At 38.6% G+C, this 24,668-nt stretch overlaps 1 long non-coding RNA gene across 12 annotated transcripts in view; it reads left to right on the top strand.

The window, feature by feature from the left end:
- Positions 1–24,668, top strand: part of LOC306670509 — a 354,071-nt gene that overhangs the window by 55,219 nt on the left and 274,184 nt on the right. For 11 of the 12 annotated variants that reach the window (XR_013766404.1, XR_013766406.1, XR_013766407.1 and 8 more), the window contains exon 2: positions 13,529–15,084. The exons of the other annotated variant lie outside the window; for it this stretch is intronic. This is a non-coding gene — a long non-coding RNA (uncharacterized lncRNA). The remainder of the gene's footprint in view (positions 1–13,528; positions 15,085–24,668) is intronic. 12 annotated transcript variants of the gene reach the window in all.

The following is a 24,668-nucleotide window of genomic DNA, read 5'->3' as shown; positions in this document are numbered from 1 at the left end:
CAGCCAGCAAGAAAACCAGGACTTCGGGCTTCTACCAGGGGAACTGAGTTTCACTAACAACACCAGGGAGCTTGGAATGGGGCCACAAGATTGAGATGAGAACACAGCTTGTCCCAAACCCTGATTTCAGCCTTGGGAGGCCCTGAGCACATAACCCAGCATGCCCTAGCAGACTTCTGACCTACAGAAAGTGCTAGGTGATAAATGGATATCGTTTAAACTGCTAAAGTTTGTGGTAGTTTGTTATACAGCAATAGAAAATGAATACAGATGTGATTAGGATCTATCAATGAGAGAATTATTAGTGGCATAAAAATGCCTCTTCAAATCTCTTCACTTTATATATGCATTGGGAATACTTTCCTGGAGATATGCAGTCAGGAGAAGAATAAACTAGGTAATATATCAATGAGTCCACTGAATACATTTCTTCTTCAATTATAGGATTCTTATGTTCTGATTTAAATAACTAAAGCCCAAATTTTGAGATTAGTCAAAAGGCCTGCCTCTAACCCCCAAGATCTACTACACAGATCTACTACTAGTATTGATATATTTTATTTTATTTAAAAATTTTTTTTAGTTGTTAATAGACCTTTATTTTATTTATTTATTTATTTGTGGTGTTGAGAATCGAGCCCAGTGCCTCACACATACTAGGCAGGTGCTTTACTACTGAGCTACAACTCCAGCCCCTTGACATATTTTAAATAGTAACTATTGTCATCATTATTAAAAATATGTAGGACAAATCTCAGAATGTGTTTTATTCATTATAAGAATTTCATAAATTGTACATTTGAATTTTATAAATTGTACATTTTTCACATGTACAATTTATAGTTTCCTACTGCCCCCCCCCCTTTTTTTTTTCCCAGTACTGAGACAAAAATTAGTCATCAGTCAGAATACATGGATACTTCTATCTGCAATGGAAGAGTACTAAGAAACTTAATGTCTTTTTTGTGGGGGGGTTAATCCCAAAGTGACAGAGAGTAAGAATAGAGAAAATTATAATTTTTGTCACATATAACATAGACAAAAATTAATGTTATTTAAAGAGGAAGAGTTATATGGACTCCCCAATTTTGAACTGACAAATAAGACTATTTTAAAATTTCAAGGGTAAAACTGGATACTGGAAAACAATGTGACAATAGAACACGGTAGTATTGCTTTTTATGTGCGGGGGCAGAGTTACGGGGGATTGAACTCAGGGGCACACGACCACTGAGCCAATCCCCAGTCCTATTTTGTATTTTATTTAGAGACAGGGTCTCACTGAGTAGTACCTCACGTTTGCTGAGGCTGGCTTTGAACTCATGATCCTCCTGCCTCAGCTTCCCAAGCTGCTGGGATTATAAGTGGGCCCCACTGTGCCCAGTGGTAAGATTGCTTTGATACTAAAAAGTAACACAAATCTTTGGAATGATTCGAAGGAAACATGGAGCTGTATATAAATTTCATTAGAAGAACTTTCATAATTAAAATGGTCAAAATCCAATCGACCTTTTGTGAGTTCTTTATTAACTTTTGGTATTCATTAAGTACAAATTTTGAAAGATACTTATTTTTCCTAAAATAAGTATTTACAACAAAGATCAATATTAGTACTCCAGTTCTTATGGGGATTTATATGGCAATAACCAAGATGTTTTAAGAAAAAAATAACTTCGGATTTAGAATAAATGGATGAATAACAAGACAAAAGTTTCCAACACTGGGATGTGTTCTATAAAATGCAGAAATACCATTTTTCTGAACAAAGGGACAATTGATCCACCTGAGAATAAGCTGACTTTTGGGCAAAAACTCAGTTCAGCCATGTAGTCTTTGCCTGCTCAGGAAGCAGGCCAGTTTCAGGGGAATGTGATTTGGGGTGGGAGGCTACTGAAGAAAATGTGAGCACGCCCATAGCACCAGCAGCTCAGTCAGCCACCAGCAGCAGAAAATCTCCACACCTACCAAAGTATATTTAGTCTACTAACAAGCATATAAAATATGTAGCTTTGGTTTCCTTGTCCATAAAATGGGTAAGATAATTGTATGTACCCCATAGAGTTAATATGAGTTAATATGTGAAAATCACATCGAATGTTGTTTGGTTCATAATAAATGCTGTAAGACTTTACTATTATTGGTTATTTAAGCCAATCAGGAAATAAGCTTAATAACATCCATTCTCTGGATGGAATTAGTCTCAGGTTGTCAAATAGTGATTTATTCTTCCTGGTGAGGATGAAGAATGATGGTTTGAAATTAAAGTTCTGCCTCCCATGTTTTTGTTGGCAATGGAAAGATTATTTCACTTTCATTCTCTTGTGGACCTCAGCAAGGCTATTGGAGAGCACTGAGGGAGAGAGTACCATTCACCAAGTCGGGAGCAATTAGTGCTCATTACCTGGACTCTATTTCCTATTTACTTATTTGTAAAGCCTCTTTTATTCTTGTTGGTTATAAGTTTTTGGCTTTACGTTCCAAGACTATAAATTATCTGAGGAGTCTATTAAAGAGAAAGAAAGCTTTGCTTTCAGAAAGCATATGTACTCTTGAGTCCCAGGCCAAGTCGATGCCGCTGTGGAAATAGATGTTGAAAGATTATTGGACAACAGTATCTTAACTGGAGAAAAATTTCTAATTATTTATGCAGAAACTACAAAACGACTTGGAATGAAATGTCAGATATTGTGATATGATGGTTGAAAAGTAAACAAGTTTTGACTAAGATATCCTTAGGAAAGTTAAGGAAGCACCATGGAGAGAGAGCCGGGTCCAAGCCCAGCTCTGTCTCTTACTGATTGTGCATCCGCAAGGAACATGGCATTCATGAGGACGGTCATGTCACTGTCTTTGATGGAGATTCACCTGAGCTTCGGTAACAAACAGTGCCCAAAATACATAGGCTTTACAAAGTAGGTGCTTATTTCTTTCTCTGAAGAAGTTGAGAGACAGGTAGTCCGTCCCTCTATCTTAGGATGCCTGCTTTTGTTCTGGCCATCTCGTGACAAGTAGAAAGGAGGTAAAGGGTAAAACATAAGTACTTAATCTTTCTAAAGGCAAAGCAAAGAAAAACGGCACATATCATGTTCTCACTGTGCATTAGCCTGCAAGCAGTCATAGAACCCCTCCAGCTGTGGGAGTGGACAAAATAGCAGTTCAGCTAGGTAGCCACGTGGCCAACCAAAATTCTATTACTCTGGAGGAGGAGGAGAAATATTGAAAGATAACCCTCAAAATGTTTTATCTGTCCCATCTACCTTTTGGTATTTGGGAAAGGATAAAATAATAGGCCAGTAGGAAAAGCTCAGGACCCACTCAGCCCGATTGTCATGGGTAGGAAGACATTGACTGCAGCATGGGAATTTGGCTAACACGGTGTGTAACTCCTCTATATAATTGTATAAAAATATATTTTGCCCTTCGGTTTGGAAAAATTTTAAATATTAGATTGCTTTAGGAAAATGAATTTTTGTTTCTTCTTGGGAATATGGGTGTGACTGTATGTGTGTGTTGTTTAAAAGTGACCCAGAGTTACTTTTTCAAAAATTCATCTCTTGTGGATGTACACGATGGTGAGATTCACCATGGTATATTCATGTATGTACATAGGTAAGTTGTGTCAGATTCATTCCACTGTATTTCCTTCTCTCATTCCCCCTCCCTTCCCTTTGTTCCCCTTTGTCTAATCCACTAAACTTTTATCACCCCCCTGCTTATTGTGTGTTAGCATCCACGTATCAGAGAGAATATTCGACCTTTGGTTTTTTGGGATTGGTTTATTTCACTTAGCATGATAGTCTCCAGATCCATCCATTTACTAGTTAATGTCATAAAGTCATTCATTTTTATGACTGAGAATATCTATTTTGTATATATGCCACATTTGCTTCATCTAGTCGTCTGTTGAAGGGCACCTAGGCTGGCTCCATAGTTTAGCTATTGTGAATTGAGCTGCTGCAAACATTGATGTGGCCATGTCACTATGCTGATTTTAAGTCCTTTGGGCATATGCCGAGGAGTGGGATAACTGGTTCAAGTGGTGATTCCACTCTTCATTTTTTGAGGAATCTCCATACTTTGGGTAAATGGCAGAAAGATCAATAGAGGGAAAGGAGCAAGGCGTGGGGAGAGGGAAGGGGAGGGAAAGAGAGGTACTGGGGTCTGAATTAGAACAAAACCTATTCCATGCTTTTATAATTATGTCAAAATGGATTCTACTGTCATGTAAAACTAAAAAGAACCAATAAAAATGACCCAGAGATAAGCAGCAGTAGATAAAGAGAATAAGGAGGTATGACTTTACCTTATATTTGTGAATTCATTATGGAATTGAAAAGCTGTGGAACACTGGCACCTACCCAAAACTGCCCTCATCTCCATATGCTCCCAAATATTGGTGACATTTTCATAGTGCTCCTATAGATCATTTGTCCTCTGGATTCTCCTGATGCGTGCACATATGCACATGTATATTTTTGTGTACACATATTGGAAAGCCATGAGGATGTAGTTGGGACAAAGTGTAGGGTAAATACATTTAATCTATGGGGTAAAGAGTACTTATTCATTAGTAAAGGATTGCTAAGGGACTGTCCCTGAAGATTTCAAGGGACAGAAAAAAGCTTGGGAACAAGAATTTGTCCCTAAGGAAACCCCTATCATAGGTTTAAAATCTTTCCTTGGACCCTGGAAACAATCAAATTCAGCAAATAGTTGTGCTTATAATCCCTCAAATTATTCCCCAATCCTGGATGATGTGATGTTGAGGTGCCCGGTGTTTTCTCTGACAGTCGTTTAAGGCCAGCATTGCAAATGACAGCAGTACACCAAAGGAACAAGTGGTCTTACCTTCTCCAACCAGCAAAAAATCAAACCAGGGCCAAAGCAGAGTCAAGCAGATTTGGAATCAAGTGCAGTGAGGAGATAGGTTACAGTCAGATCATCTCTGCATTGGAAATAAGACAAGCCCAGATATTGAAAGGTAAACATTTAAATAATTGTTTTTCCTAAAACAAATGGGGTGAGGGACTCTCATAAGAAGGGATGGGCTCAAGCCTTTTAAGGCGATTATTAGAGGAAGGGGTGATATCAGTAGACTGGAAGATGCTTCCAGGGAGCAGACACCTGGGTCATAAAGCAGGTAAACATGGCTGAGAGGGCATGTCTGGAATGGACAAGTGAGTGAACTGTGACCACTCTGATCCTGGAGTCCAGTTTGATTTGGGAGGCTAGGAATGGCCTGTTGGATGAGGACACTTTCCATCTTGGAAGGAGGAAAGATCTGGAGTCAACTCTGGCAACAAGTAGCTCAGAGTGCCTGAGCAGAAGTGGACAGTCAGGAGTTGGTGGTCAGCAAGAGAGTAGAAACCACTTCTTGAAGCTTGCCTTCCTACTGAAGCAAGTCAAATGGGATGTTAAGAGTGGCAGACCTTCAGCACCTCGTGGGCTCAACAGTGAACAGACAAATGATTGACTGAAGCTTTCCCTTTAGGCCAGAGAACTGATATTCCTCAATTATGGGGAAGAGGGACACTCTTCTGGCAATACTTAGATCTTTTCTGTTTTTGCAGTGATGAATGGCCCACCTAGGTCTACTCTGCCTTCTTTACAAGAGGATGTCTGTGGCAGTTCCACCCAAATTTCACTGGTCACAAGAATTACCTGGGTTTCATCTCAAGCTGATGGTACCAGAACTGCAAGAGAAAAGGGGATCTAGGAATCTTCATCTTTAACAAGGGCTCTAGATAACTCTGTTGACCAAAGGCTTTAAGGGATATATGATCTCGAGACTGCTGAGGTGATTCTGTGTACCAGAAACAGAAGTAAGTGAAAGAACTTTGGATGGGACACAGGAGGAGCTAGAACCCAGGCAGAAATTGATCAGAGATGAGGATCATAGAGATTCAAAGAATAGCAGAACCAAGTTAGTGGGTTTCTAAGTTCTTTACCTTAGTTGTTTTATTTTCAGGGCCTCTCATGTAAAATGATGGGGTTACCCTAAATTTAGGGCACTGTTGGATATCTCCAAGGTCACTTGGAGAAGGGTCAGCTCAGACTTATCACAATCTCCTTTCCAACCAGACCTGCTTGGATTTGCTCTGCTTATTGGGCTTCTATATGATGTTTCATTTAGATAAAATATTCAGTACCCTTTTTTTAAAATAAATATTGAAAACTAGTGCATTAAATGCATTAAATGATTTCTAAGGTCTTACAGCTCTAGGGTACCAAGTGTGTCTCCTGCAGCAACACCAACACCACAGATCATCAGCACAGAAAAGAGCACCAGGGGCCTTAGGATGCAGGCCACATTTTGAGCATAGTTTTAAAATATTGAATCCTGCTGTTTAAGCCTGCTGGCTTTCTTGTCATGGGATGACATTTAAGCAGAGAAGAAATAATAGTGGCATGTCCATGAATATAGTAACTCAACTTGAAGAAAAATAAATAAATAAATAAATAAATAAACCAACCCCAAAGGTTGTCTGTCATTGTGTAGGAAAAAATAGTCACTGGTTAGTTAGAATTTTTCCCAGTCTCACTAGCTGTTTTGGTATGAAGTAGCTTATAGTCAAATATGGGCTCTGCCTGGTGACCTGGCATAAGATTAACTGTGGACTCAAAAGCAGGTACAATAAGCCAGGTGCCTTGTGGCAGAGCCAGGAGTTTAGAGATGGCAAGTACCCTATTTGTACACAACTACATCTTCAGAAGCAAGCATCTGTTTACAAGTGAATATAACCTTTGCCTTCCTACTTGCCATTCGACCTGGGGAAAAGATTAGTGTAGCCGTGTGTGGCAAAACTTGGGTTCAAGTTCAGCTCTGTGCTTAGTGTGTACTTTGGACAAATCACATGTCTTATCTTAAGTGGGGGATAATAATATCTATTTTGCAAGACTGCTGTGAGGATTAAATCAGATAATGCATGTGAAAGCATTTTGTAAATAGTACAGAGGCTTATAAATATTAAGGTGTTTATCATAATGAATAATGGTCCCATATTCAAGCAAACGACATTAGAAAAACACTATTACATTCAGAAGCTATACAAATGCTTTTATATATAATCAGACAATATGCATTTATTAACATATCTATTTATTTGTTCATTCACTCACTAGTTCCTGCCTGTATAGCATTAGCCCCTGGGGAGATAAGAAGTAAATGAAGAGAGAATGGTTAGATTAAAAAAGACTACTCTCAAGGTTTAATGATCAAGCAGTTCAATGTCTACTGAGCCAGTGCTGTGTTCCAAGAACTAGGTTCCTCCTTGGTAGAACACAGGGTGATCAGACCCCCTGACAGTGCAAGGACTCACAGTCACAGGATGGAGCAGGTGGCTCAGTAAGTCTGATAAATGCAGAGGGAGGATATTCAGAGTTGGCCCTCAACTTGGCAAATGGACACCAACTTAACACAGATTTAACCCCCTGGGGGGTCACTTTTCAGAATGTTGCTCTCTTCATCCCCATTTTCATCTTACCTGCCTGTCTCGGAGTCTCTCAAATGCTGTGAATAAATTTCACAGTGCCTAGACGGAGCCATTTGGCCCTTGAGAGTAGAACCACTAGGATAGTATACAAGACTCGGGAGTCCTAGCGATGGCCCTGAAAGCCTCTAACCTAGTACTGAAAGGAAAATGACTTTTTTTTTTTTTTTGTATTAGAGACTGAACCCAGGGCTCAGGGACACTTTACCATTGACCTACATCCCTAGCCCTTTTTCATTTTTTATTTTGAGACAGAGTCTCACTAAATTGCCAAGGCTGGCCTTGAACTTGTGATGCTCCTGCCTCAGCCTCCTGTGTTGCTGGGGGATTACAGATGTGGGCCTCCCTGACTGGCTAAAAAATGACTTTTCAAATAAAAAATAAGGGAATGTTGGTGTGCCTCCTTTGAACATGTTCTATAAATCATAGTAGAAAACACAAATGATTTAATGTGTAATGTATGATTATACTGAGAAAATATGCTAAATGAAATACTTGAGCAGCAGAAATAAATGATCTGGGTTACCGGTCGCAGAGTTCACTAGACCGCCACACCCTGTGGCTTACCTGTATCATGTTACATCAACCTGTACAGGACATAGGTCTTCCATGTATGGATCATTTAGGTCAGAGTTCATGGCCAATTGCAAACTTGCTTCTCTTTTTAAAATAAATCATTCAGTGTGGTGGTATATGCCTGTAATCTCAGGAACTTTGGAGGCTGAGGCAGGAGGATTACAAGTTTAAAACCAGCCTTAGCAACTTAGCAAGGCCCCAAGTAACTTAGTGAGACCCTGTCTCAAAATAAAACATAAAAAGTGTTGAAAATGTGGCTCAGTGGTTAAGCACCCCTGGGTCCGATCGCTGGTATCAAAATAAATTAAAAATAAATAAATAAAATAAACATAAAGAAGAGCAAATACAAGTTTGGTCACACACTCCCCTAGAGTCAAGCTCACTGGATAGTAACTAGAGTTTTCCAGGCTAAGTAAAGCCCTTTTCTTTGATCTCTCTCACTTCTCTCAGAAAATGGTGACAATGAAGATTAAAGTTTTTCCCCTATTGAGCGCTCCTCCTTCCCCCCCACCTTTTTCTTCTTCTGGAGGGCTCTTAGGTCAGACTAACACATTTCATATATTTTGCAATCTAAAGAGATCAAGCAAGGATAAAGGGCGGGATTTCCTGCCTGGGGAAGAAGATTGTGCCAATGGCCTTCCCTCTGAGCCTCAGTCAGAGGCGCCTTGACCTTCCCTGAGTTGCTCTGTGCCTTTGACATTGATTAGTTCCAGGGATTCTTTGGGGGGAGCCACCTGGTGTGTATTCTTCCTCATTGTGTCAGATTTTCAGGCTCCATGTGGCATTCAAGTGTGTGCCTTGTGGTCTGGTACAGACAGACTGCAGAGAATGACTGTGTCCCCTTTCACAGCCCCGGGCGTGGTGCTCTGGACACTGTTTTGCCCAGGCCAGTGGTAAAGCTTGTGTCTTTGTTTCATAGTGCTTTGCAACCTGGGCCTGTTCTTTTAACTAGCTATTTTTCTCAGTTCTTGGATCTAGATGAGATGTTTTGCTGTTCTCTAACATTATATTAGTATAACATAAAAACCACTCTTTTTAAAATCCTGGGTTTTTGTTTGTTTTGTTTTGTTTTTAATAAGCAAGATAATAGACTTCCAGTTGCCTAAGGGGTATGTGAAAAATGTTTGTATTGTTTAGGTCATGCATTTCTTATAACCAAAGACCATCTCAAATTAGCGATTTCATGATAAATCTCATAATTCAAAGAACAAGGTTATCCTGAAAAAAATCAGGACCATTCCCACACACACCATAATAATAACGACAACTAGCATTTGCCTAAGGCATAGACAGTTAAAAAGTACTTTCCTATAAATTACCATTTTGTTTTTTATACCATTATCCGTGTTCAGGTTTGGGACAAGAGATGTGTCTGGAGTCACTCACGGAGCCAGGATTTGAAGCCAAGACTGTGAGCCACAGGGACTGCCCAAGTTACACAAAGTTCATACTTTCTCCAAGACTCATGGGATCTGGCCAATACCATGTGTCAATACATCCACATAAGTAGGTATCAAGGGACCATGATTTGGTCATCATTTTGCTGTCTATCATTATGAGATCTTGAGTAAGTCTCTTAACTCATCTAGGCCTCAGGCTCCTGCTTCCTGAGAGCTAGAGCTTGAACAAGACAAGCATTTGTCTGCAGGAATGGCTCTAAGTAGGTGTGTCAAAGGTTCTACAAACACCTGAATCTGATTTTGTGGAGGAGTAGGCTGATGCTTGATCATTCTTACCTCCTGTTCTCAAATTCCCGAGTTCCTGTAAATAGTGTCTAAGTTCAATGTTACAAAAGTGAACTCAAAATATATGGTAGGAAAATCCTACTGGGCAGAACCAAACAAAAGATGTTGAAAACTAGTTTTGCAACCTTTATCCTTCACCCACTTTGGAATGTAACAAGATTAAAGCTGAAGAGTCCAAGAATAGTTAGAAAGTTAAAGATGTTTAGATCTTTGATAGAGTTGTTAGTGTGCTGTTAGACCCTTTACCCACAGTGGAGGGAAAGGGGTTGCTTTTCTCTTACCATGACCAGTGAAAAGATCTTCGGGGACACCACTTGGAGACCTTGATTGTGTCCCCGGCAGTTTGAGGGGAACTGGTGGGCCAGTATCTGACTCTACTCTGAGAGCTCAGAGAAAGAACAGGGTCTATGCTTCAGGGAGTAACCACACCCCAGTGAATGAAAGGCCAAAGGTGCATGCTTCTGTGGCCCACTGGGATCTGGGGTGACATTAGATTTTATCTCAGGGTGCTACCTGGGATAGCAAGAAGACCTAGAGAGAAAAAGGTCATGCTAATCGTCTTCACCAGTCTAAAGACATTCACTTATGACTGTCACAAGAACAGCAGGTGGAAGTCCATAGAAGTGAGGGGTTCTCTAAGAACCCATGACAACACACCAGGAGAGAGTCAACTTTATACACTTCTTAGACCCAGAAAGGGCCAGTGCAGTGCCACCCTGGCAGCACCTACCTAGTAAGGATATTCCTGCCCTTTGTCTGCACTTAATCTCTTGACCTTTCTATTCTGCAGGTCTCTCCATTAATTAGTGGGGAAAAACAGGTAGAAGCTTGTAGAAAACCGAAGAATTGGCCAGCCTTAAACCCCTTTCCCAGTGCTAGAATCTAGCAGGAAGCAGTTCTGACTGGGGACAGCTGGGAGAAACGTAGGCTTTGGAAGGAGCTCATAGTTTTCATTCCCTGGTCTTACCCGGTTAGTAATGAAACTGAAGCTGTTTGGAGGAGTACAGTGAGCAAAGGACTTTTTTGTTGTTATTTACTTTAGATCTAATGAGGACAGAAAAGGATGAAGCCACTTCGTATCCAAAGTTGGAAAATGCCAACCCAAAGAGTGGGCATTCCGGGCAGTAGGTGGAATGACCATAGTTATTTTAGGTTGTATTTTATGGGTCCTGAATACCAATCATAATATTGCATCTGCACTATCTACTATCTTTCTTTGTTCCAAATAAGTTGATTTGGTGAAGTTCCTCAATTTCAAAAGCTTAAAAACCACTAAAACTTGATGATGTCGAAAGTCACTGCAGAGGTTGGCATTAGTGCCAGCCATTACAGAGTGGGGGGAAAATAGCAGGATGTTCTTTTATCCCCCCCGCCTCCCCCTCGTTCAGCACTGTGTTCATGTTCATTTAGATCTTAGGGCATGAAATTCAAGGGACTGGAACTGTTTCCTTCTTCACAAAGTGATGGCAGAACTTTGGTCCAGTCACCCCCATGTGCCCATCTTCCCTGCATATGATGATAAAGCTTACGTTGGATTAGGCATTGAGGAGAAGAGGAAATAAAGAAGCTAGGGGGTGGGTAGCAGAAATGAGGTTAGGGAACAGAAAAGGAAAGAGGAAGTGGAGGGGGAGGGTACTGTGGGCATAGCACAGTCTTGGTGATCAGGAGGAAAAGGAAATGGGGGCTGCAGACGAAGAACCCCACAGCGTGACACCTCAGTTCTGTCCATTTGTCCCACTTTCTCAGGGACATGGAAAACACCACACTTGCATGAGGCTACCCACAACTGCAGACCTGTCTTCTGGCTTTGTACCTACCACCTCTTTCAGTGTCTGTCCTCTCCCAGCGACACCAACCCTGACCTCCTCCTGGGGGTCTTGCCAATGCCCCTCCCCCAGGCTTGCTCCTCATCCTGCTGGACAAGGTGTCAAAGGGCTGCCTACAGCCACCTTCACAGCATCTTCATTGGTTTATTTGCTGCCAAGTCATTTAAAATGGTTTTACATTAAAGCATCATGTAGATTGTTAAATTCATATGAATGTTAAATCTAACTCGATATAAAACAAGTTCAGTTTTCAGCTGCTTCAAGTTCAGCTGACTCAGTCCTCAGGGTTATTGGTTCATCCTGCTCTGCTATTAGAGGTATTTTCTTGGAAGTACTTGAGGAAATTTGGCCTAATTTGTTTTTCTTCTCAGGAGCATCTATATTGGGCACTAGATTAGCAAAGTGTTCAAGAACTAAAGAAATGATACTTTAGTGATAGAAATGAAGGCAATTTAATGGGAGATGGAAGAGATCTCTCAATGGGTGTGTGAAGTGACTCTAATTTTATATATTCTGTCAATTGGCAAGGCCTGCTCAGTTCATGAATCTAAATGTAGGCCAGGTAATCAAAATGGGAAGCATTCAATGAGAGTTTATTAGACTAGTATTTCCCAAAGTATGTTTCATGGACTACTAACCCTGTAAAATGCCTCAGAAAAGAAGTGTTCCTTGGTCAAATAACTTGAGATGAACTCTAACCTCTTCTTGGAGACACACAAAGAACAGTGACATTAAAGGCTCTGAGAAATGCAGCAAAACAAATTTGCTTGATTCAGTGTTACCCAAGTCTAGTGGGTTCTTTTATTAATATAACTTTTTAAAATAACTCTACTTCATAATTAATACTCTGGGGAATATGCCTTGGGAATCCTCAGACTGGATAATGTTAACCGAAGTTACCCATTTTTGCAACACCCAGGATTATATTTGTTGTCCTTCCTTTTTATCTCATGTTTGGAACACTTTTTCCTAGTATAAGACCATATTTATCTCACTTACAGTTGTATCAAACAAGTTATATAAATGTCACAAAGTATAGGCAATATTCAGTTACAGATTCCTTATTTTTGGCTGTCAGCCTGTGCTTATCTGCAGGTCCATTCTGCTATGGGTGTTCAGTTTGGATGTTACCATCTGATAATGGCCTAACCCATTATCTCTGCGTTTCCTCAGACAAAGCCCAAGCTATCATCAACAGCCAATCAGAACTTTTAGCAACATAAGCTAGTCAGTTGCCAGACTGAACTGATCTAATTCTAGCCCAAAGCAAAGAAATATAATGTTATAATTAACTTGTGTAAATAGATACATGGTACGAGTGCAATTGTCTTTAGAGGTTTAAAAATATTAAAAACAGCCCCAGGATATCTTGCTAGCTTTATAGATTCCTAAGGGTGTGCACACTATAGGTAGAGAAGTACCAACATAGATCATTCTACCAGGTTATTTTTGTACTTATATAATTTATATTGTTTTTTGGATTTGAGGCTCTATTAATCTAAAGATGGATTCATATGAAGATTGCAAAAAATGATATATTACAAAAAGAATGGAAAAGGAAGAAAATTATGAAGTGTGACAAATGCTTCAGTATTTAAGTAGAAATTTTCATTTCCAGTTAAGGACTTCAGAGGAATCCATCCTTGAATCATGTTTTACAGATGACAGAATTCTTCTATTTTAATTATCTTGCTGAATTCTCCCAGCAATCAGGTGATGCTGTCATCTGGACATAGTCTGAGCATTGACATGTGCCATATTATATAACCTTTAGATTTTTTTTTTTTTTTTTTTTTGGCAGATGCTAGAAACTTAACAAAAACTAACTTATGTAAAAAGGGCAGTTTATTGGAAGAATACTAGAAATACTAGCATTTTGTTTTTTTCATAGAGTCTCGGGAAGCACTGAATAACCAAGACACAGAAAGAGCAAAGATGCAACTGGGTAATGAAGACACACAGCCAAGGGCTAAATGGTTGTAAGAATTCTTCTCAATCTCATGTTCCTCTCTCAATGTTGGCTTTATTCTCTCTCATTTCAATGACTTTCTCCATAAGAGAGACCTGCTTACCAGTTTTACATCTAAGTGTGGAACCGCTGGAGAGATTGTTTTAGATTACACTTTATCCCAAGACGAGGAGTCACAAAGAAAGATCAAGGCCCAGCTTAAGTCCAGGTCTAACCTATGGATGAATCCATCATATGAGGGAATGACTTCTACAGTAAAAATGAGGTGAGAGGGATTTCAAGAGTTGGGGTAGGAGAAAATGAGTTAGGAAATTAGTGCTAGACGGATAATTTTGTAGTTATGTACTCCATATTGTGTACTAGAATATACCTTTTATGCTTATATTATAGTGGCCTCTGAGCAGAACCCCCAGGCCCCACAATAGCTAAAATGCTTATCCATATCCAGAGAATGATCGTACCTTAATGAAAACTCTACAAGTCATTATCTTCAAGGTAGCCATATCTTCTCAGCTCACACCATCAAGAATGTAAATTGTGGTCTGTGCAGGCCTGGGGTGAACATGGCAGAGCTTTGCTCTGGGCCTTTTACTTTAAGGGTGCAACTGGTTAGGAAGGAACTATAAGGAAATAACTCATGACCTGGAGAAAAAGAAGGCCTTTCTGTGCCTGGACTATTTCCTTTTATGACAATTGGCAATGAGATAAGGCTGAGGGTTTGGACTGGACTTTAAACCCCACCTGCCTAATCTGCTACCTCCCTAGGAATGTCCTCCGTCTGCAGAATCTTCAACCCTCTTCCAGGAGGAAGCAGGAAGATGTGGGAAAGAAAAGCCACTACTCTAGGAATTACAAGGAATTACAGGCAGGCGTAGGGTAGAGCAGGTCTTCACATGACACCCTCTGTTCTTTAGGATTTTGATGACGTGTGCTGCTTGAACTCTCTCATTTCCTTTTATTTTTCTTAATATTATTCTTGAAAGCAAGGGCATATTTCAGCTGTGCTAAAGGGGTACTTCAGCCCACTCATGCCCTTGAACCTTCTGCTTCTCTATGCCCATATTTTATGGTGGGAGCCACATATTTATGTGCTCATCTTGGTGATTATTCTAGAGTGAAAGTGAGAGAACTTTAAGGGCTGGAGAAACCCCCCTTTTGTGGTTGGTAGGGAGGTGGCAGGAGGAGATCATGATGACCATTTAGAAACTGTGATGGTTAATTTTGTCAACTTGACTAGGCCATATTGTAAGTATTTCTGTGAAGGTGTCTTTTGGATGAGATAAGTGGTTAAACAGTGGACTTCGAGTAAAGCAGATTACTCTCTGTAATATAGTGTGTCCCATATGAAGACTGATCTCCCCCTAGTAAGCTGGAATTTAACTGCATTTGGGCACATCCTTGGGTCTCCAGTCCACCAGCCTACCCTATAGGTTTTGGACTTGCCAAGCCTTCATAATTGCATGCACCGATTCCTTAAGGTAAATCTCATTCTCTCTCTCCTCTGTCTGTCCGTCTCTCTCCAGAGAACCCTGACTAATATGGAAGTTATTCCTATAATCAAACATTATATAGAGACTGTCCTGTCAGAGCTCTTAAATGATAGAAACTATTGCTGTTCTTGAAGAGTACAACAAAAGAAAAGAAATTAATTTCCCAAATATTAATGACTTTATCATTGAGGCCCTCAAACAATGATATAACCAAGGCATATTTATCCAAGGCAAAATTTGGATATATAAAGATTGGGCGAAAAGGGCTACAAATGAGCAGAACAACTCATTGGGGGAGCATGTAAGGGAGAAGGGAAGTGAGAAGGGAATGGGGGAATTTCTGGTAAGTATCCAGAAAACATGAACAGAATTATAAAAATATATTGGAAAATGCAAAATGGCCATGATTGCCAAATAAAGAGTTAGGCCTTTTCTTTATATGCTAATAGAAGCCAACGAGGAATTTTGAATGAGTGACTAAAATATTTGTAGAGGAGGAAGTTGACAATTGTCAACATAGTGTGGAATAGAAGCAGCAGATGAGGACTAAGAAGTCCATTTTGAATGATGTTGTAATTATCTCCATATTCTTTGCTTTAATCTTCTATTCACTGAACACATATGGAGCCTCTGTTAGAGCAGACATTCTACAGCTTAAAGAGAAATAGAGTGGCGACTCCAGCTTTGAAGAGTTCATTCTAGGGGGGAGATGTGTGCAGGGGAAGAAAGGTAAGTGAATGCTCATGGAAGCATTTCCCAACAGAACTCAGCCTGGGGCCTGACTCACACCTGAGTTTGAACAGAGAATTCAAGTTTTTTGCAGGGGACTTAGCAGAATGGTACAAAGTGTGTTTGTACTCTGTTCCTGCATCCTCTCAAAAGAACAGGAGATAAAAAGATCCACGATGAAGTGGGAAAGTTCCCCAGGCAATTATGGATTGATATTTATATGGCCCATCAGCTCCTAAGGCAGGAGTGTTTGCTCCCCAGGCTAACCCAGGATCAGGCCCAGGGCCCCGGGAACACACTTAAAACTCACCTGGTGAACTCGGAGCTGGTGACTCAGAAGATGGGCTCTGAGGGCCTGAGAAATCAGACTTGAACCTGCAGCCAAGGCACAGTATTTCCTTATCTTTAATCTTAACAAAGCTCGTGTTTATTCTTCTCTCACAAAAGCCAAGCCTTAGTAAGGTGCACTGCTTAAGGAATTGTTCCTCTTTGGACAGCTGTGTGTGCCCTATAAACACCCTCCCCAGGAGGGATGAGGAATGTGCACAGCTTTGCGGGCAGATCGAAGGCGTTTCTGTGGCCTCATGATACACACGCAGGGTTCCACCCTTGAGCGCCACGGTTCAGCGAAGGCTAGGAGGGGTTTTCATTTTGGTCATTCATTCACCCGGAAAAGCTCAACGCTATCTCATGAACCTAGTTTCTGGGAAGTCAAACAACCTGATTGCCCTTTACCACTTGGTAAATGATATACCCTAAGGGCTCATAAAAATTAATGCAGACACATGCTACAAAGCTGATACCATGAAATAATGAGCAGAGACCTCTTTTCTTTTGAGTCCAGAATGGGCCAAGCTGTGTATGTGATACAACGTGGCAAGGAGGAAAGAGACCTACTCCTTTTCACTGTTGGAACCAGTCATTCTCAGCTCCCTGGAGAGGGCCCTCAATCTCCTACCACAGACATCAAAAAATAAAAAAATAAAAAACCCAAACAAAACAACCACCTTAAAAAAAAAAAAAAAAAAAAAAAAAAAAAAAAAAAAAAAGCAAAGCAAAACAAAACAAAACAACAAAAACAAAAACAAAAAAACAAACAAAAAAACCACCTTCACAGAAAAGCTGGTTTTGGAGAATGTCTAGTGTTCGCCAATTTGGTTCTCCTTCCAGTTCTCTCCTTACCAATTAGTGAAATGATTACAGAGGGTCACCAGTTTATGAAGTTTGAGTTATGATTTTTTTTACTATAAAATGTCACAAATGTAATATGCATTCAATAGAAATCGTACTTCAGGTTTGGAATTTTGATCTTTTCTTGGGTCAGCGCTGCAATGCAAAACTCTCCTGATCTTGGCCAGAGGCACCAAGCTGCAGCTTACAGTCAGCCATGGATTGTGAGGGAAAACTACCAACACTGTCCAGTACTGTGTTGCTAAGCAGTGGTGTTTGGTAGGTTAGTGTATTAAATGCATTTTTGACTTGCAATATTTTCTGTTTGTTATGGGTTTATCAGGATGTTACCCTGGAACAAGTTGAAAAGCATCTGTAATTATTTTGAAAATAATAATAGCTACCACTTACTGGGGACCTAATCTGTGCCACTTTATTTACACATTGTTTAAATCTTACTACTACCTATCAATAATGTTCAGTGGTCTTGTCCTCGGAGGATCAGAAAAAAAGAAGTCATACAGCTAGAAAATGAAAGTCATTATTTAAAACCAGGTCTTCCAGCGATCACAGTCCACACACATGAATTCTGCTTTATTGAAGGCAAAGTCTGGGTCATTTTTCCAGATTTACTGTGGACATAAAATGCAGGCTGTACTCATGCGTGTTTCAGGTAGGAGGGAAGGAAGGTCTAACTTCCTCCTTTCAAAAGATTTTGTAGCTCTCTCCTTTGAGAGAGAGTCAGGGAAGGGCTCCTGAAAGAATTTTGGGTCATCCTTTGTATGTACTGTATTAAAATTTTAATAGCAAGAAGATAGGGAGCAACTTGATATTTTTTAGAAATTGAAAATTTATTTGAAAAAAACAAATAAGAATAATGAGGCATATTTCTATTACCATCAAAATCTTTGCTGATTAACCTCTGATACTTTTTAAAAAGAAAAACTGTTTTACTGTTTTAAAAAATAAGTAAGTTATTTAGGAGATTAAAAATGAACAATAGGGCTGGGGAGATAGCTCAGTTGGTAGAGTGCTTGCTTGCCTCACAAGCACAAAGACCTGGGTTCAATCCCCAGCACCGCAAAAAAAAAAAAAAAAAAAAAAAAAAAATTAAAAAAAAAAAAATTAAAAAAATGAAGAATAAGAGTAAATCATTTAGAACACTATCACCCAGAAATTGCTAACAGTTAAGACTGGATGGACTTGTATCTTCCTATACATACACTCAAATATACATATCTTATAAACATGACATTAAGATATAAGTGCTATTTCTCAACAGAAACCATCAAACTTAATAGAAGAAAAATCAAATGAAACATAACTAGAGGAGTTGTTGAGTTTCAAAAAAATTTTTCTTCTCTTGAAAAAATCTTGAGGTGATGGATATGCTAATTATCCTGATTTGATCATTAAATATTATATCACTTACCCCATAACTACGTTCAATTACGTTAAAAATTAGCATCTTTTCTCCATTAGGAGTATTTCCTAAAATAGCCCTTTATGTTTGTAACAGGTTGTGAAGAACATTTAAAAGTATTAAAAAAATAAATTTAATTCAATTTATATTATTTACATTTTAACCAACATTTAAATTGAGTTGTTTATTTTTAATTGTAATCATTACATTATGAATTATAAACATACATATTTTAATACACTATAAATAATTTTTAAAAGAAAATAAATAGTGAAAATTCAACATTTCCTAAATGAAAGCATATTTCTTAAATATAAAATGAGAAAATCAAAACTGTCACTCTTCCCCTTCCCTTTGCTCATTATTTCTCTTTTGCTGTTGGTCATACTATTGTGACCATCAGTTCTCTGTCACTATAACAAATACCAGAGAAAATCAACTTCATAAGAGACAAGATTTATTTTGGCTCATAGTTTTGGATGTTCCAGTCCATGATCAGGTGGATCCATTGCTTTTAGGCCTCTGTATGGTAGGGTGGCAGCACATCATGTGGGAACACATGGCATAGCAAAGTTGCTCACTGCTTTGCTAGGAAGCAAAAGATGGAAGGAGAAAGGGGCTCAGGTCCTGCTGCTCCCTTCAAGGGCAGGTCCACAAGGACCTGAAGACCTCTCATTAGGCTCCATCTCTTAAAGGTTCCCACCATTTCCCAAGAGCACCAAGCTGCGGACCAAGCCTTCAACACACAAGCACTTGGGCACATTGAAGATGCAAACTATAGCGATTATTATTTTCAAAGTATCCAGATTTATAATGTTTATATTCTGTAATTACAATTTCCATTGTTTTGGTATAATTTCTTCAAGTGGAAGTTTTCCCTACTGATCTATATACTATAACTCCTTTGATCTTTCCTTTGATTTATCTTTTCTTTACTTGGATTTCATTGCCAGATATTTTTTTTCCAGAAAGGCACATTAGTGTCATTCCCCAGTTCTCTTATTTTTTAAAATACCTGTCATTGTCTTTATACAAGAAAGATGTCATGACTGAATGCTCCTGAGTCACAGTTTCTTTTCACTAAAATTTTTTGGATATTTTTGTAGTCTTCAATCATTCTGTTACTTTGGAGACATATGAGACCAATTTGATTTTTATAAAATCTTTGTAGGTGTGTTAATCAGTGTTCTCCAAAGAAATAGAGCCAGTAGGATCTGTGTGTGTGTGTGTGTGTGTGTGTGATTTATTAGAAGAAATTGACTCATTTGACTACGAAGGCTGAAAAGGTCCAAGATTTGTGGTCAGCAAGTTGGAGACCCAGGTGAGCCAATGGGTAGTTCTAATTTGGTCTGAGTCTAAAGGCCTGAGAATCAAGAGAAGCAATGGTGTAAATTCCGTCCAAAGACCATCGGGCTTGAGACCCAAAGAGAATCAACAATACAGCTGACATCTGACAGCTGGAAAAGGCCAATGTTTTGCTCAAGCAATCAGACAGGAGGAGTTCCCTCTCACTCAGCGTTTTTGTTCTATTTATGTCTTCAATTGATTGGATGAGATTCACCCATATTGGGGAGGGCAGTCTTCTTTACTATATCTGAATTTCAACATTAATCTCATTCAAAAACACTCACAGACACATCAAGAATAATGTTTGCCCAAATTTGGCTGCACCTTGTGGCCCTGAGAAGTTGACACATAGAATTAACCTTCATGGTAAGTAATATGCTTTCCTGGCCATCCAAAGAATGTTTTCTTTGTTTTGATGTTCAAGGTAGTATTTATATTGAGCCTCTGTATTGAATTCTTGGAACTGATTTGTATATCTAATTTTTCCCTTCATTTGGAGTGACAGTATGGAAATTTTTTTTTTGCTATTCTATCTTTTGCTGCAGGCTGTTTCATCTTTAGTTTCTTGAGCACAGATCTAGCTATGATCATTATTTGGGATTTTAATCTTTATCCCCCCCCCACCATTAATTGGTGTTATTCTAATTGAATTCATATTGCGTCTTTTAAAAATTTGCATTCAAAAGTGTCTATTCTTCCTTGCCATCCTCTAGTTCATTGATTAATTCTGTGTTGATATAGTTTCAAATCTTCCTTTCAGCCTCATTATGGGGTTTTATCATTTTCTCTTTGAGCTCATCCTTTGTTGGGTTTATATTCTCACTTATTCTATGGCATCAAATAACTGTTAATCATTTCCTTCTGGTGTTCAAGTTGATTTTTCTTCCTCTTCTCTTTCCTCCCTCCTTTTTCTGAGGTATGTCTTCAGGGATTCCATTACATTTATTCTCATTTTCTTCTCGTTTGCTCAGTTCTACTCATATTTGACTCTGTAGCTGTAGAGTTCTTGGCTAGATTACCACTGCATTCAATGTGATTTCCTCTCTGATCAAGGGTCTGAATCTCAGCATTTTTACTTCTTTTTATTTTCTGAGACTATTATGATTTGGGGGGCCCTGGACTTAGGGTTAATAGCCGAGTTAAACCAACTTGTTTTTCTTCAAATCTTTCTTTCTTTCCCCAACCATTAATTTTTGAAATGTGGTGTTAGGTTATATCCCTCTTCTTGTTTGACTGCCTTTGGTGACCGTGTGCCTAAGGATGTTCTTAAATCTGTATTTTGCTCAAATTTTATGCATTGAGGGAAGAGGAATTCTGTATTTCATTTCTTTTCATGTTTTTAGAAATCTTAACCCAGAAATTGAAATTGTATGAGAAGGAATTAAATAAAGAAATTGACTAGCATTTAAGTCAAAACAGCTTTTTATTTTTATTTTTTAATTTAAGGAGGACCATCTCATTATGATACAAGTAGACTATATTTTATAAGGGAAGGAGAAATGGATGAAGCATAAGGTAACCTTCTATTCTATCCCTCCAACTCTAGCATATATAGCTGAGATAGGGGGAAACCATTTACATCTTTGACATTCATTTTCTTCAGCTGTAAAATGGGATAATAATATCCACCATGAGGACTTTGTAGAAACTGTTGTAAGGCTCAAATGAGATGACTAAATTAAAGGACCTTGTAATTAGCAAAGTGGCACTTAACATAAGGGGTTGTCATTTTATTATTGTTGCCATTATGGTTATTGAATCTTTATTTACAGAGATCATCATAAAAATGGATGAGAGGTTCTTAGGAAGGGGGTTGAACAGGCAAGAAGGGTTAAGTATTTGATTAAGCTGGGGAGTATTTTCAAGTAGTCAAATTTCCCCTGTCCCTATTCTGATAGGGAAAGTGAATGTGCCTAGTTTGACAAGTTTTTTTTTTTTTTTTTTTTTTTTTTGCTTATTTTATATTGCATCTTTCCACTGAGAATGAATAGGTTTAGACATTCACACACTTGCGAACAGGTGATTAGATTTCTCTTATAGCTCCAGGTTGTGGTAAATACTGGTAAGATGCTCAGGCAACTCTTCAACATTACAGCACAGTTAATAGTATCAACCATACTTTAATATTTTTATAGTTCCTTTTGGATTTCAAGAGATTTGAAATGTTGTTTTTAGTTTTAATTAAGATTCTTTTTAAACATAGGCATGAAAAATATGTTCTCTGCTGACTTGAAAGAGGAGGGATGTGAAAGCTTTGACCACCAGGCTGAGCAATGAAGCTTGTTTATAATAGTACTAAACCTGAAGCATTCAAACAAAATGATTTGCTTATGAGTTTTATTTTGAAAACTAAAATTTTATTTATTCAACTTATAGCATTACTGAATTTTTATACTTCCTTTTCAAATATGCATATTTTAAAAAAGCAGTTGATACACAGAACTAAGTTTCATACCCTCACACATCCTGGAAGGTTAAATATTTGTTGACAAAATTAATTTTGTATTCCATTTCATTCATACTTTCAAAATATTCTTGGTCTAGGTAGAAGCAGTATTTGGTTAGAGAATTTTGAAAAACTTTTTATCTGATTGTCTCCCTTTTAAAAGACTGGATCTTGCTATGTTGGCCTCAAATTCTTGGGCTCACGTGATCCTCCTGCCTCAGTCTCCCAAGTAGTTGGCACTATAGGTACATGCTATTGCATTTGGCTTTAATGTTTATAATTTTTAAATTTTAGTTCAGAAAGTTAATAATTCTGCTTTGACATTCATTTAATTCTATCCTAATTTAAAAAAAAAAAACCTTAAAAATAATTCTTGTTATATAACTTTGGAACTTAATTGCAGCTGAAAAAATGGAGCAGGAAGATGCCAAGCAGGGTACCAAGCAACTGTAAATACCAGTTTGAGATGAAATGTTAGTACAGAGCCCAATATTGTATTTACACTTAGGAATGGCAACTCCAGTGCACACAGGTTTGGCTCTGCTGCCATCCTAAGTCACACCTGTGTTAATGAAATGGTCTTCCTAACTCAATGTTAAAAAACACTAAAATTTTTACCATATTAACGTTATTCCTACTGCTGTCGTTCAGGGAAACATCCACTCAAATTAATAGCCATGCTCTGCAGTATATATTGGCTGAATTTGTTTTTAGGACTTAGGTTATTTTGAAATAAATTCGTCTTATTATTTGGAAGTGTGTCTGTTATAGGTCTGGTTTCTTTACTACTTATCAACATAATCATTTCACCTCTGAAGCAGAGATTGAAAATGGAGCATTAGATTTCAAAATGCCATAAGAAAGGCCATTATCACAGAATTTATTATGCCATTTTTGCACCATTAGGACAAAAAAAAAAAAAAAAAAAAAAAAAGAGAGAGAGAGAAAAGGGGGAAAGTGGCCTCTTCAGAAGAATTAGATATTCCTGCAGCCTTCAGTTGATTTGGCAGGATATGTAGGGCGTGGTGTTTTTCCCCCCCCCCATACTAGTAAGTTGTGTTTATTTCGGATTTAGCATATCCGAAGTTCATTCTCTGGGTTGTCTTCATGTATCACAAACACAAAAATGCTCAGTACACACTGGGGAAAACCAATAATAATGAATATAAGTGGAAATAGTAGCTCAAATACCCCATATTTCTTTTCATCTAAGGGAAAAATTAGATTCATGGTTAGGTTTGTGCTTTTTTGACTTTTGCTTTTTTTCCTTCATCCTTTTATTCTGATTTAACAGTTGAAACTTTGCATGCACTTAACACAGTTTTCTATCCTCAATAGCATGGCGGAGTTAAACGTGAGCAAAGAAACTTAGGGTCTGGCCACTCATTTGTGTGTGCCACTCAGTCTTCTTGTCTTCAGTTCTCCATCTGAGGAAGAAGTTCTGGGTGGGGGGCAGCTCACGCAGAGTGGCTCCCAGAACCACTCTTGTCTCCGGAACCCCTCTGGGGGCTGGGCAAAAAGGGACCTAGGCTGTCCCACTCCCCCTTTAACAAAGCAGTTTTATGTTTGTTTATTACATTCAGCTTAACCACAAGAGTCTGCATGTGAAAGAAAATTTTTAAAAATTAACAAAACTTTGAAACCTACTGTTCTAATTATATATTGCACTATGACAAATCATCCCCAAACTTAGCGGCTTAAAACATAAAGCCTTACTGGGGTATAGTTATGGGGGTTGACTGGGCTCCTATGGGTGGTTCTTACTTGAGGTCTCTCCTAAAACTGCACAGAGATCAGACAGTGACTGGGGCAGGAGTCATCTGAAGGCTGGATGGGATGATTGTCCAAGATCTTTTGTCCACTTAAAAGTTTAACATGTTGGCAATTCAAGATATAGGAGTCATGGAGATCAGTTAGGACCCTTTTCTGAAAACAAAAAACAAAAAACAAACCCCTGCTTTATAATTTACCTACAGTGAATTGTATATATTTAAAATTGCATATATTTAAAGTGTATATTTTGATAAGTTTTGTATATATATGTACTCACATAATAATCATCACCAGTGCTGGCCGTATAGTTCCTCACGTAGAGTACCTGACTCTCATGCTGGAGACCCAGGTTCGAGTCCCCAGCCCTCTGTGATTGTGCAAATACCAAACAAACAAATGCACCGCATCTCCATAATAATCATCACCAAAATCAAGAAAGTGAAACCAGCATCATTCCAGAAAGTTTTCTTATGCTCTTTTGTAATGCTTCCTTCCTCCCACCCCCAATATTCTGCACTCCTCCCCTCCCCCACCCCCCACCCAGCAACAACCGATCTGCTTCCCATCATTATAGATCAGATTGTATTTTCTGGAATTTATATAAGTAGAATCAAATAGTAAAAGTCCTGTTTATTTTGTTTGTTTGTTTGTTTTGGATCTGGCTTGTTTCACTCAATGTAATGA

The sequence above is a fragment of the Sciurus vulgaris genome (assembly GCF_902686455.1).
Source record: "Sciurus vulgaris genome assembly, chromosome: 10".
In the NCBI taxonomy this organism is placed as follows: Eukaryota; Metazoa; Chordata; class Mammalia; order Rodentia; family Sciuridae; genus Sciurus; species Sciurus vulgaris.
Note: the sequence above shows the minus strand (reverse complement) of the source record. Positions and strands in the feature narration are given on the sequence as shown.